The following is a 15452-nucleotide window of genomic DNA, read 5'->3' on the forward strand; positions in this document are numbered from 1 at the left end:
GATGGACACGCTTGAAACTGGGACTTTGGGGGGAATGAGGCAAGGGCAACATACGTAACCTGAACATCTGTACCCCCATAAAATGCTGAAATAAAAAAAAATTATGGGGTACAAAGTGTTATAATTTATGAATACAGCATGGAAATTAAATCATAACATATCCATCACCTCAAACACTTAACATTTTTTTGAGCTGAGAACATTTGAAATTTACACTTTTAACAATGTGAAATGTACAATACTGTTATTAACTGTATTCAACTTACTGTGCAATAGAACTGAAAAAACCCAAGCATATTCCTTCTGTCTAACAAATTTTGTACCCTTTGACCATCACATCCTCATTTCCTGTAACCATTCTATTCTCTGCTTCTGTGCACTTGATTATTTTAGATTCCTCATATAAGCTGTAGCCAGCCCCTGACAGAACAAATTTCAATGACCCCTACATAATCCTCTCCCTTAACCGACTACTTGACCTTTTGAGTTCTTCCCCAGAAATAGTGGATCTTCTACAAGACAAGGAGCTGAGACTCTGAGGGCCCCAGCAGACTTTGTGACGCCAAGATTCACCACCCCACAACCTGCCCCTAATGCGGGTGGCCCCTTGTTAGTTACACCTGCCCCGAACACATGACCCCTCCCTGAAAAGCCCACGATCTCTGTTAGTTAGAGAAACTGATTTGAGGCAGCTTCTCCTGTTCTCCCAAAAAGATGTCTGTCATATTAAAAATCCCTCTCTTCTTTGGCAGTACTTTTTGTCTCGATAATTGGATCTTTGCAAGGAGCAACGGGACCTAGACAGGAACCCCCTTGCAGTTTCAACAGCAAAGTGAGAACACGTGCCGTCTGTCTTTCTGTGCCTGATTTATTTCACTTAGCATAATGGTCTCCAATTCCATCCATGCTGTCGCACATGACAGAGTTTCCCTTCGTTTTTAAGGCTGATCAGTATTCCGCTGTGTATATGCACATATACCACATTTTCTTTATTCATTCATTGATGGAAATAACTAGACTATTATTGGTTGGTTCCACAACTAGACCGTTGTGAATAGTGCTTCAGTAAACATGGGAGTGCAGACATCTCTTCAACAAACTGATTCCAAATTTTTGGTGTAAATACCCAGAAGTAGGACTGATGGATTGTCTGGCGATTGTATTTTTAGTTTTTTGAGGAACTTTCATATAGTTTTCCATCATGGCTGTACTAATTGCCACCAACAGGGTACAGTGGTTCCCTTTTCTCCACAACATCACTAACACTTGTTACCTTTCATCTTTTTGATAACAGCCATTCTGACAGGTGTGAGATGGTATCTCATTGTGGTTTTAATTTGCATTTTCCTAATGATTAGCAATGTTGAGCATTTTCATGTATCTGTTGATCATTTGTATGTCTTCTTCTGAGAATTCTCTATTCAAGTCCCTTGCCCATTTTTTAATTGGGTATTTTGTTTTCTTGCTATTGAGTTGTTTGCACTACTTATATATGTGGGATAATAACCCCTTATTATATGAGTGGCTTCAAATATTTTCTCCCAATCCATAGGTTGTCTCTGCACACTGAATTGTTTCCTGCTGTCAGAAGGTTTTTAGTTTAATATAATCCCATTTGTCTATTTTTGCTTTTGGGTTCAAATCCAAAAAAATTTTTACGCAGACTGATTTCATGTAGTTTTTCCCCTATTTTCTTTTCATAGTTTTATAGTTTCTGGTCTTATGATTAAGTCTTTAGTCCATTTTGGGGTGATTTGAATATATGGTGTGAGATAGGAGTTTATTTTTCCACATGTGGAAATCCAGTTTTCCCAACAGCACTTATTGACAAGACTGTCTTTTTCCTGTTATCTATTCTTGGCATCTTTGTAGATAATCGAGTGACCACACATGGATGGGTTCTCTATTCTCTTCCATTGGTCAATGTGTCTGGTTTTTTTGCCTGTATGATGGTGTTTTAATTACTATAACTTTGTAGTATAGTTTGAAATCAGATACTGTGACACCTACAGCTTTGTTCTTTTTGCTCATGATTGCCTTGGGTATTTGAGGTTTTTTATGGTTCCATATGAAGTTTAGATTTTTTTTATTTCTATAAAAAATGACTATTGGAATTTTGGTAAATTGCATTGAATCTGTAAATAGTTTTGGGTAATGTGAATATTTTAACAATATTAATCCTTCCAATCCATGAACACATGACATCATTCCATTTATTTGTGGCTTCTTCAATTTCTTTCACCATTATTTTATAGTTTTCAATGTACAGGTCTTTCACTTTCTTGGTTAAATTTATTCCTAAGTGGGTTTTTTGGTTTTTTGTTTTGTTTTGTAGCTATTGTAACTGGGATGGTTGGCTTGATTTCTTTTTTGGATAGTTTGTTTTTAGCATAGAGAAACACTATTGATTTTTGTGTATTTATTTTGTATCCTGCAACATTACTGTATTCATTTATTATTTCCAACAGTTTTTTGGTAGCACCTGTACAGTTTTCTGTATATGAGACCATGACATCAGCAAATGATAACAATTCACTTCTTCCTTCCTTGCCTATTTGGATGTTTTTATTTTTTTCTCTTGCCTACTTGCTCTGTCAAGGACTCCAACATTATGCTGAGTAGAAGTGGTGAGAGTGGACATCTTTGTCTTGTTCCAGATCTTAGAGGAAAACTTTCAGTTTTTCATCATTAAATATAATATTAGCTGTGGGTTTCTCATGTACAGACTTTAAGTTTTTATCATGAAAGGATGTTGAATTTTGTCAAATGGTTTTTCTTTTTTCTTGAAGATTAATAAACATAGAAAATTTCACAACTTTAGTACATGTATCTTTTCCAACTTTTTTGTTTGTTTGTTTTGACAGCCAACCTGATAGAAAAACTTAAAGCTGGAATTTAGGCCCTTTATCCCATTCCTGTTACTTTTTAACTGAGGATAGTAAGAGCCACAGAATAAAGATTAGAATTTGTGTTTCTGACTTAACGAGTAAGAGTCTTTCTACCACACGTTCAACCCTTACTTTCAAATGGTTTGTAATATAGTTCTATGAAGCACTGAGAATTCTTTGAAAAATACATACTTAATTAAAAAAAAACAAATTCAAAGCAGTTTTTTCCTTGTTGCTGAAAAAAATCTTTTAACAAAAATATTTTTTAAAATCCTAGGAAAAAAAGTAAAAGATATCACCCAATTTTCATTAAAACACTCGTTAAATCAAATAGGAAAATGGTTGCATCAGTATTGGAAACTAAAGACAATAGTTAACACATACTAGAAATTGGAGGACCATGTCACCAAATAAATCACCAGTTGGACCAGATTTTAAAACACCCTTAATGGACAACATGTGCTCTGCCCCCTGAGCCAAGGCAGTGCAATCAGGAAGTCAGGAGTCCCCAGTGGCCCCACTGCCCTGACCTCAGCTCCTGTTGGGAGCGGACACTGTGGACTTGCAGCCGGGTCTATTCCATAGCCCTCTGGGGCTTTTTGTTTTTTCTCTGCAAATCAGTGTCATAAAAACCCTGCCATCAAAATAAATGTAGTAAATATTTTTACAAAAGCAAAATTTTGGGAGCTCTCTTGAAACAGAAAGAGTCGAAGCAGTGAGTACTAGGCAGTGTGTGCAAACAGAGGCCCGAGTTTAGATTGTTGGAGCTGAACCAACACAGGAGGTGGAAGGCTGGGGCTGGAGGCAAGTGGGGTGGTGGGTAAGGACCAGGGAAGATCCTTCAAGCTCACTTCTGCCTTTGCGTGCCTGAGGGGCAGGAGGAGGGGTGGGGCGCTGGTGGTGGGCAGCTGGGGTGGGGCTCTAGTTGGGGTGTTCTGCACCCTGGATGCAGCCCAGATACCACGTTCTCCTGCCCTCCTGTCTCTCTGAGCCACAGTCCAACTGCAAGGAGTTGTCCCCTTTTCGGCTTGGACCTGAGAGGACCTGCGTGCATGGCTTGAAGGATCCTTTGACATTTGGCATCAGCCACACCCAGTGGTCTGAGAGGGAGCTAAGGAGACTGAGGGTATAAAGACCGGTTAAAAAAATGGCCTGAAAGAGTTTCTGGTACTGTAGGATAAATAAGTCCAAATAATCTGCATGCACGTCTAGACCAGACCGGTACTCCTGATGGCTCCTTTCCTGCCCTGCTGGGCCTGCCAGCCCTCTAGGAAGATTCACTGCTGTTGGAAGCCTTGGACTCAGGAGAACTCCCAGGCCCTGCCGCTCACTCATCGATGCTCTTTTGTCCAGCTGCTCTGGTTTCTGTCCCATGCGCTCACGGTCAGATTCTCCTCTCCTGGGGAGCCCCGTGCATCATGTTCCTCCCGGGGGGCCTTCTTTGGCTTCATGCGCTGCAGTCTTTGCCTACGAGGGCTGCCTCCTGGGGATGCCCACAGACTCTGATCTGCGTCTTGCCCAGGTCCAGAGCTGTAGACCCCAGTTGCTGGTAAGGCAGAGTCAGAACACACAGAGCAGGCCAGTAAAGACAGAACTGCAGCCCCAAAGAACGGGAGCAGTGCTTAAGGACATGAAGGGAAACTTTCTCTAAAAGAAGAAAATTTAAAAATATATTTATTCCATATACTTAAAAAGAAACCAAAAGTGGCTGAAGCAAGAAGAGATTGTATGAAAACCAAAATCACAAGAGCAAAATTAAAATGTTTGTTGGAAAGAGAGAACAGCAAATTTGACACTGCAGATTGTCATGTTGTTGGATGTGAGGAAGAAATTAGAACAATAATTCCAGAATACGGAATGAATGAATGAAATGATGACAGAGAAAGATACCAGAGAGGGAGTAACGTGTACACAATCCAAATGGTGAAGAGCTGGTCTTCCCAAAGGAGAACGCTGAACAAAAGGAACAGAGTAAATAATTCAAAGGAAAATAAAGAAAATAAAATAATGTGTTAAAGGAGAATCTCTCTTCAATATGAATAACAAATCTGAGTCTGGAGACGTACAGTCACGATTTCCGTGTCATGCGTGAATGGGAGAAGACACAAACCTGGAAGGGTTCTCGTTCCCATCCCCTGGGCCTCCTCTTCCCAACACACCTGCCCACACCAGCACCATCCCCACGTTACAAAGCCTGACTCAAATCCACCTCTACCATGAGCAATTTCCTGATTTTCTTAACCAATTGTTGCATCTCCCTCTTTTAAACTCCCAATGAAGTTTTATTGTATTCTGCCAATACCAATTACAATAATGAAAGCTCCTTGTATTCATATGGGTCATCTGAGAAGTAGATGCCAAAAGGGGATTAAATGTGCAAGAACTTCATTATGGGGAAACATTGGTGAAAGGAAGTGGGGCAGGGGCAGGCGCAGGCTGTGAGTGTGGGCGGACCACGATGCAAGTCTCACCCCAAGTGAAGGAGGGAGGGCGGGCAGGGCCGGAAGCATCCTCTCACCCTGTGCAGCATTTGGAAGTTTCCACAAGGCTGCTGGGGAGTCCTAGGGCCGCAGCGGGTCAGAGGAGGGGTCCTGCGTCTCCCAGCAACAGGCCTGGCTGAGCACCCTTGCTGCAGCGAGTGGCTGCGGGAGGGGCCGTGGAGGGGAGGCATGCCTCGGTGCAGTGCGGCGGCGAAGTTCAGAGCACAGCAGCTAAAGCCTTCGGGCCAGTTGCACTGCCTGTAGTTGGAGGTCTGTCAGACACAGCCTCGAGGCTGCTACAGTGTTCAGTAAATATTCACACAGCAGTCAGGTATGAGCAACGAGGCACCATGTACCATGCTCAACACACACAAAAGTACACATGCTCAGAACACAAAAATGATAATGGCTACATCCTTACATTTGCAGAGTTCAAAGTCAGAACACGGAGGCAAACATGGGAAATATGCAATCACCCCAGAACACGTGTTAGTGCGGAAGCACGTTCCAGATGCTACGGGAACAAGGAGGAATAAAACAACTGACTCTAGGAGATGCGGCAGCAGAGGAAGCAAAGGTTAAGGTGGGCAGCCTAGGTTTTCGCCGGCAGAGATCAGCATGGAAGGGTATCCCAGGCAAAAGGAACATTAATAGCTCTGTGCGGTAGCCACAACTAGTCTTCTCAAAGGCTGGCTCCCCTCCTGGGGGAGGGCTTACCTTCCTGTCCCATTACTGCTGGACTTCACCGCGCAGCGTGAGCAGAAACGGCATGCGGGCTTCTGGGGGAAGCCTTAGGAGCACCCCCTGCGTTGCGCCTCACTTTCCGTGTCCTCTAACTAGATGGGTCTGGAGAGGCGGCCCCATCGGCCTTTGCTCCAGAGCGAAGGTGACATGGATTGGAGCAGCAGCTGCCCCACGAGGGACATGGAGCGTAACCTTTGTTTCTCACAACCCAGGAAGACTCGTGCCAGCAGGGCCTACCCTGACGGATGCTCCGCGCAGACAGAAGGCGCAAAGATACCGGGGTGTCCACGGTGCTTGCAGGGACTCCCGCCTTCCATCCCTGGGGCTGGGGCCCTGGCTGTGTGGGAGCAGGGGTGGAGTAAGTTTGGGGAGTGGGGTCCAGCGGTACAGCGAAGAGTGTTTTTGACATGTTAGAGACACAGGGAATAATCCCCAGGCTGCAGGGCCCGCGGGTGTGCACGCAGGCGGGCCGTGCGCACTCTGGCCCGCAGCGTGTGGCTGGGACGCCTCCGCGACGTGCCCGTGGCCACGCAGAGGGGACGCTGAGGCTGCGCGGTGGCGGCAGCCAGGGCGGGGCAGGCAGGTCGCCGGCGGGGGGAGCGCTGAGAGGCGGCGAGGGCGGCACCCCGAAACACAGGCGCGAGCAGTCCGAGGGAGAGCCGGTGCGCTGTTTTTGAAACCCCAGATTTGAGGTTCCTTCAGGAAATCCATGTGATAACACCCAGTAAGTTCTTAGAAGCGTGTTTGGAGCTGAGGTAGCAAAGAATTGGACCATTTTAACAGCCGAATTTTAGAAAGTTTTCGTCTTTTTCTCTTCCAAGCATGGCCACTGTGAGTAAGTCGAGCCCGTTTACAACGTGCAGACAGCATGTGGACCGACACCCACAGGGCGGCCGTGTGGGCCAGGCAGCTCCTGCTCCCAGACGCTGAGCTCCTCTCCACCCACCTGGCTGTGTCTTCAGTTTCCAAAGTGGTAGTTTGCCCTGTGACCTCAGTTCTCTTATGGGTCTAAGAAAAGCTGTTGATTTTCAGTTTGTCCAGCTTTTTTTCTTGTTCCGAAGACAGAAATGATGACGTCCAACATCTTTGTATGTTGGACCAATACCAGAAAGTGCACACGTCACTTCTAGATATCACAAATATCTTTCCTCATCCTGCCGTGTTTCAGTCACCCATCACGGTTGCCCTTTATTTAACAGAAACCCTTCATTTGTGTGTCATAACGTCATCACTGCTTCTGGCCTGGAGTTTGTCTTTACAATTTTGTTCAACACTTTTCCTGTCCCTAGTTGAAAAGATATACTCCTGCATTTTTTAAATTAACTTTGTAATTTTACCTTTCACACTTGGTGCTTTAATCCATCTGGAATCCACCTTTTCATCTGGTATTCCATTTTGTTCTTCTCCAAATAGTGAGCCAGTTTTTTCAATGGAATCGATGAAGTGGTTCATTCTTTCCCATTTGTTTTATGGTATGTTAAGTTCCCGTTTATATATCCTCTCCTGTGCTAGATCTCTGTTCAGTTCCATTGGTCCATTTGTCTGCTTTTGTGCCAATACTGCAGTGTTTTAATACTATGTCAATACCTACAGGAAAAATCCCTCTTCTTTCTTCTTCATTTTAAGTTGATTGCGTTATTTAAAAATGTCCCTTTGAAGTAAAGGTTCTGGGTTTATCTCTGGGTTTCTTCTGGGTTTATCTCTGTACCCTGTTTCTCCTATCTTTAATTTAAAAAAAAAAAACACAGAGATTTCTTTTAGGCAATGTTTCATGCAAACAAACCCTTTGTTTTGTATGTAAAGACACGGCTATTAATCCAGTGTTGTCAGGCTGTTTTTGCAGTGGTCCCACTGTGAACCTGTCACCCCTGTAGCTGGGGTTTGTACTTTTGCAGAGATGACCGAGCTGACTGCTGAGGAGAAGAAAGATCTTCTGTTGAGGACCACAGCTTGTGGTCGTCAGCATCATTCCTTACAAGTAAGCCAGCCAGCCTAAAAAGACTCTGCACGTAGAGACCATCCGATGTAACTAGTTTTCTGGGTGAAAACGGTGAAGCTTCACAAAGTGAGGTTATTTCCTGAGATCTCACATTTCGTCTTCACAGACCAAGAATCAGACTTTCTCATTCATGGCTCCAGCCACCAGCTACACTACATGGCTTCCTTCAGCGGACAGGGCAGACGAAGGCTCAAGTAGTAAACTCTGAGATACATCTAAGGATAAGTGTGCTGTTCATTTTGTTTCTAATGGCTGGATGGGAATGCAATACATTCTTCAAGAGAATCATCAAACGTGAGTTAAGACTTTACTTCCAGTTATAAATTGGAATTTCTTGTCTTGTTTACTGACAACTTTAGTCATCTTGGGTTTCAGCATTCATTTTGAGTTACTTAAAAATAAGTTAGATTTCAAGGTCTACTGCAAATATTTTGAGGACAGCAAAGCTGTGACTGCAGGAAAGGGACTGAATTAGAAGCTGCAGTGACCTAAGTGCCTAATATTGACAAATGACTAATTGATTCTGTACACACAGCTGCTAGAACCGAAGCGCAGACACAAGGCTGGCCACATTGTTAACATAAACCATGTATCATTCAAAGTTAATATGTGGTTTCCTTTAAACAATTAGGCTCCTCCTGGACGACAGAGATATCCATCAAATAGTTGTTGCAACAGGAAAGAGAGAATATCGTATTGCCTTCTATTAAAGAAAAAATTACCAAGAAATAACAAAGCATCAGGATAATATATACAGTTGATCCTCGAAATCATGGGTTTGAATGGTGTATGTCCAGGTCCACTTATACATAGTTTTTTTTTTCAATCAAATGCTAATCGAAAATACAGAATTTGTGGGATATGGGGCTGACTTCTTCTATATACGAGTTCCACAGGGCCAACTGCAGGACTTGGGTATACATGGATTTTGGTATATGCAGGGGTCCTGGGAGCAAACCCCTGAGTATAATGAGGAATGACTCTATTGCTCTGTTGTATTTACTATAAGTAATACTATTAGATTATTATTTATTTATTTTTATTTTTTTAAGAGACAGGGTCTCACTGTGTTGCCCTGGGTAGAGTGCAGTGGTGTCATCATAGCTCACTGCAACCTCAAACTTCTGGGCCGAAGAAATCCTCCCACTTCGTCCTTCCAGAGTGCTAGCATTACAGGCATGAGCCACCGCACCCAGCCTTAGATTGCTTCTTAATGTCTTATGATTCATCTACCCTAAGAAAATAGCCATTTACGTTTTTCAGTTTTTCCTTGTTTACATGAATACATATTTTACATGGCTGTGATCATAGTTTACATACTACCTTGGATTCTTCTTCCCAAACTCAAACAACATTATTAGTAAGCATATTGCTCTGTGACTTAGTTTCAGAGATTTTTGAGTGTGTTTAAACATTACTCGCAGTGTGGTAAGATGATTCTTTTGAACTTTATTGGGACTGACCAGTGCCACAGAGGGGACACGTGGCTGAATGTGGCTTGGGCAAAGAAGTCGTGGTCTTGATCCAGTGTGGATACACCCGGGAGGTCACTCTCCCAAGCTCTGTGCAAGTGGCCCAGGGAGCACGGGGCTCTGCCCCATTCCACGGCGCTGGAAGTGAAGCCGCCTCAAGTCTGTGCCTGCGTCCTCTTGCAATCCCCAGAGTGCTCTGGGCAGTGACTCAGGAGACAAGGCACGCAGGAAACAGCGCCCTAGAGGAAAACACAGGGAAAAAAAGGAGTGTTGGTCTTGAAGAATCTTCCCTGTTAGGCAGACAGCTTTTCAAGTAATCGGCATGAAATCAGAGCCTCCCACTCTCCTCATTCAGATGCAGTGAAGCCAGGCAGGGAAGTAATTCCGGGGCTGCGGGGTCTCCTAGAGAGCAGGCCGATGGGTGCCCAGCCTAAAGCCTTACATGAGAAAAGTCTTCAAACCTGAATCCTAATAGTAAAGATGTGGCAAACTCTATGTATCACGATCTTTATTATTTATAACATAATAAATAATAAGCATTAATAACAAATAAACATTATTTATAATAACAACGAGAAAACAGCTTAAATATTCAACCATATAGAACATATTATTGTTCATTACAATGATATTTTAGGGAGCTCTATAAACTGTTGTTTTCACAAATAATGAAATAAGGACATATTTATATTGAACAGGTAAACACATTTGAATGCAATACTTCGTCTACACAGTGATTCTAGGTACACAGCAGACTCAGCGCACGGCACGTTTCTATCAGGGAGTAAGTGGCCGTCCATGCCACGCATGTGTGTGCGGATGTGCACATCGAGATAATCCCCTGGAGGAAATATCTGGATTTTCACATTATCTGGATTGTGAATGTACGGGCTATTTCAATTTACTTCTCTATATAAATTTTTAAAATGCAATGTTAACTACAATTGGTATTATATTACTTTTAGAAGCAGGAAAAAAAAGATCTTTAAAAAAATCCCTTAAGTCCATCCTTTGCGGCTGAAGGGGAGCAGGCAGGCACGGTGCGGGGAACCGGCTTCCGTGTCGGGCAGGACCCAGCCTTGCTGGGCAGGCCACAGCGGGAGCACGTTCCCTGACACCTGGCCCTGCTCAGTGCGGTCGTTACAGCCGCCACACTAGAGAAGTGACAGGTTTGACGTGCCTTGAAACTTACTTACGAAGGATTGTAGGATCACGTATCACCAGGCCTAGGTGTAAGTATGAATAGAGGCCCATACAACATGTGTCTAAATGTTTTAAAGTTTCAAATCAAGATAACTCTTAAATAACCCTCTCATCATTGTGTAACATTCCTCTTTGTTCCAGTTAACGGTCCTTGCTCTGAATGCTACTTTGTCTGATTTTATATAGTCACTCCAGTTTCTTTTCATGTGTGTATGGGATATGTTTTCCACCCTTCTACTGTTATTCTAACCTTATGTTACATTTATGCTCTTGTGCAGGGCATGTAGCTGGGTCTTGTTTTTTTCCAATCAAATCTGACAGCATAATTTTAATTAATAGGTTTAAACCATTTAATTTAATTGTTGATATGTTTGAATTTAAGCGCACCATTTCTTTTTCTGTTTTTTCTTTTTTCTCTTTTGCTCCTTTTTCCATTTTTCTCATTATTTAAATATTTATTAGTATTTCATTTTAATTTATATATTGATTTGGGGTTGTATGTCATTTTATTTTAGTTGTTCTAGAAATTATAATATACACACTTAACATTTCACAGGCCACTTAATTCTGGGCATGGTGTTCTTCGCCTTATCCCACTTGGGGTTAGGTGGGCTTCTTGAGTCTATAAATTTATATATTTTATTAACTGTCAGACATTTTTACCCATATTTATTTAAATATTTTCTTGCACCAATCTCTTTCTCTTCTCATTTGAGATTCCAAAGACATAAATAAATGTTAGTTCATTTGCTGTTTACCCTAGGTTCCTGAAGTTCAATTCAGTTTTTAAAGCCCATTTCTCTCTGTATTCTTCAGATTGGTAGCTTTTATTGATTTAACTTCAAGCTTACTAAATTTTTCTTTTTAAAATTCCATTCTAAGGAAAGAGGACATTCAGTTTATTTTTTATTTCAGATATTATATTTTTCCACTTTGAAAATGTTCACTTTGTTGCTTTTCATAATTTCATTTTCTGTTCCAATAATGTTACCTTGTATCCTAAACATATCCAATATTATGTTGTTTAGACTCTGGGTCATGTTAATATCCCCTGGAGAATGTTGATTATTTATTTTCATACACAATCCACCAGGTTGTGTTTAGACTGAAAAATTCTTTTTCACCTTCTGTGGGTGACCATTCCAACGTCAGTTCAGTTTTCAAAGTCATTGCTGTACTGCTTGGCTGTCTTGCCCATGTGTGCAGTTTAGGGATCAGTCTGGGCTTCGCACCTGTTAGTACACAGAATTAGAGGATCACCTTCTCCAGCTCTCTCCTGAGATCTGCACACACACGGGGACCTCTTCTCCTGGTCCTCTCTACAGAAAGCTATGGTTTCCCTCAGAGTTTTAGTTGCTAAACGCGTTAGAGAAGGCAGTGTGAAAGCAAGACCATAAATCTCATTTAGAAAGTCCCCAGTTGGTAAGTTGCCATGGTTTGAATGTGTCTCCCAAAAAGCACGTGTTGTAAAATCAATCCCCAGTGCCACAGTGTTGGGGGAGAGGTGCCACAGAGAGGTGATCAGGCCATGAGGGCTCCACCTTAGAAACGTATTAATACTGCTGTCGCTGGGGGGTTCATTACAAAGGGGCAAGTTTGGTCCCTTCACTGTCACGTGCATGTGGTCTTCTGTCCCTCCATCACAGGAAGATGCAGCAAGAAGACCCTCACCTGATGCCAGCTCCTGACCTTGGACTTCCCAGCTTCCCAAACCATGAGAAATAAATTTCTGTTTATTATAAATTACCCAGTCTCCGGTATCCTGTTATAGCAGCACAAAACAGACTGAGACATAGGTCTTTGAGAAAGTACTTTCTCCTTCTCTCATTCATTGCACAGATCTCTCCTTTCCTGACAGGGCTCACTCTCCAGAAGTTAAAATTTAATTTTCCTCCTCCTATAACCTAAATACTATATATCACTTCTCTTTTAAGATCAGTCAGGGATAGCCTCCCGTAGAGTAACTATTTTCAGGAAGTATCTCCTCTAGAGCATCTTCCCCGGCTACCTCAGCAGGATGCCTGGGTACCCTTGGCTACTACACACACTCAATTGTTTGACTGCGTGGCAACCTGCTGCGGTTTGGATATGCTCCGTTGATGGGTTTGTAGGTTTTTAAATCTGGTTTCAACTCAATTAACTCTCACAAAATAGACCAGTGACTTACAAAAATACCTGAAAAGAAAACGAATATTGAAGAAAATACTAATAAAGAACACCAAACAGCTGCAAAATGACAAGACTGCTATTTCCAGGACAAATTTTCATCAAGCACATTAACAATGAAACATACTCTTAGTGGTTTTACCCTAAGTGACTCCCAGATATTATCTATCACATGCTATAGGACACTTTTAAAACTAGGCATCCAAAACAAAGATCAATTTATTCTATTCAATTTTCAACAAAGTATAATTCAAAGGTATTTCAATCCAGTAGTTTGAAAATTGTATTGAACCCTGATAATTGCTTAGAAGTCTTCTTAAGGATTCCTTATTTCATAATGAAAGACAAAAATGCTACATATTCCTGGGTTAATGTTTATTTTTGCTACTGCAATAAAAAGACAGTTAATAAATGACAATAATATTATAACAAGAAAAATCTTACCTTCATCAGCAAATAAATGTAAAAGACTGAAAATATGGAGTAACAAGAATTAGAACAAATGGGTTGTGAGAATTTTGTTGTGCAGTTGGATGACAGCACCAATGTTTGTACTTGTATCAGATTTTTAAAATACTGCAATATATTAAGAGCTACTTTTTGTGAGTCATAAAGAAAGATGACTGAAAAAAAGGATATATATTCTCAATACTAATTATTTTTTTAAATAAAAGCAATATTTTATGGAAAAACTGTGGATATAAATCAATATTAGTGGTTGATTTTACTAGAAACAAATAAGGATCAAAGAATAAATTTATAGAAATAATATCACTCATGAAGTTCACTCATTACATGTCCTGGAAGCAAAGTATCGCACCAAAGATACTGAGTCAAGAGATACACCAATTATGATATGATGTCAACAAGGTAATTCCTGCTACAAAAATGTCCTTTACTATATAGAAGAATCTTCACAAGAATTTTAATGACATGGAGAGAGACAATAAAAATATTTATGTGGCACACATAGGAGCTGTTCCACAGGTATCTCATGCCAAAGTACTTTTAAAACTTCTAAAATTCAATATTAGTTGTTCATGTGCTGACCTTTAAAAATAAGTTTCCGGAAGAGCTTTTGGAAAAATAAAAATAAAAAAATAATAAGTGTTTTTGAGTAGCATGTTGTTAATAATTAAAAAAGTAAATATACAAAACCAACTCATTCAAAATGAAAGAAATATTTTTAATTGTTATGATCCGTGATTTTATAACATCATGTTTTAATTGTAATTCATTATTGTACATTTTTCTGAAAACAAGGCTGTCTATTATAACAAATCATTAAAAACTTTAAAACTGAAAACCAAAATTGTAACCTGTTTTAAACTCTTTGAAAAGTACCAAAATCAAGAGATACCTAAGAAGATATGACAACTAAATGTAATACGTAGCCTATATGGGATTCTGGAACAGAAAAAAGATGTTAGATGAAAACTAAGTAAATCTGAAAAAAATGTAGACTTTATTTAATTATAATGTGTTGATATTGGTTCATTAATGGTAACAAATGTACATACTAATGTAAGATGTTAATAATAGGAGAAACGATGCAGGGCATATGGGAACTCTACTATCCTTACAACTTTTCTGTAAATTTTAAGTTGTCTAAAAAATAAAGTATATTTAAAACTGCTTCTAAATAAAGTTTTAGTCGTATAACCACCCTCATGACCAATTTACAGAATATTTTCATTGCACCTACGACCTTCCTCATGCCCTTGTGCCATCAGTCCCCTTTCCCTGTCCTGGCCCCTGGAACAAGTGATTTGACTTCTGTCCCTACAACTGTGCCTCTTTCAGAATGTCACATAAGCATAATAATACAGTATGATCCGTAGAGTACGTAGCTTTTGGTGTCTGCCTTCTTTCCATTAGCACGACGTTCCTGAAATGTATCCTTGTTGACACTCGTGCCAATAGCTCCTTCGTTTTCATCCCTGAGCACACCGCTGGCTGTAACTCGCATTGGTCATACATTCACCACTTGACAGACGTCCGGGTTGCTTCCAGTCTGGGGCTGTTATGAATAAAGCTAAAACAAGCATTTACATACATGTCTTTCTGCAGACATATGTTTTCATTTTTCTTGAGTAAATATCTAGAACAGAGATTGGTGGATCATATGTTAACTTCACGTTTAACTTTATAAGAAACTGCCAAATTGTTTTCCAAACTGACTGTCCTATTTTGACTTCTGACAAACAATATATAAGAGTTCCAGTGCTCCACATTCTTGCTAGCAAATAGTATTAAAAATATTTTTCATTTTAGCCAAATGACTAGGTGTATGGTAGCTGTGATATAAGTTGTATTTCCCAAATGACCAGTGATGGTGAGCACCTTTCCTGTGCTTGCTTGCCGTTCCTACGCAATCTTCTGTGAAGTGTTCAAGTCTTTTATACATTTTTAAGTTGGCCCATTTGTCTTTTATTTGGATTGTAAATATTCTTTATATGTTATGGCTGTAATTCCTTTACCATATATATGAAGTTTTTTA

Source organism: Propithecus coquereli, unplaced genomic scaffold, assembly GCF_000956105.1.
Source record: "Propithecus coquereli isolate 6110/MARCELLA unplaced genomic scaffold, Pcoq_1.0 Scaffold294, whole genome shotgun sequence".
NCBI lineage: Eukaryota > Metazoa > Chordata > Mammalia > Primates > Indriidae > Propithecus > Propithecus coquereli.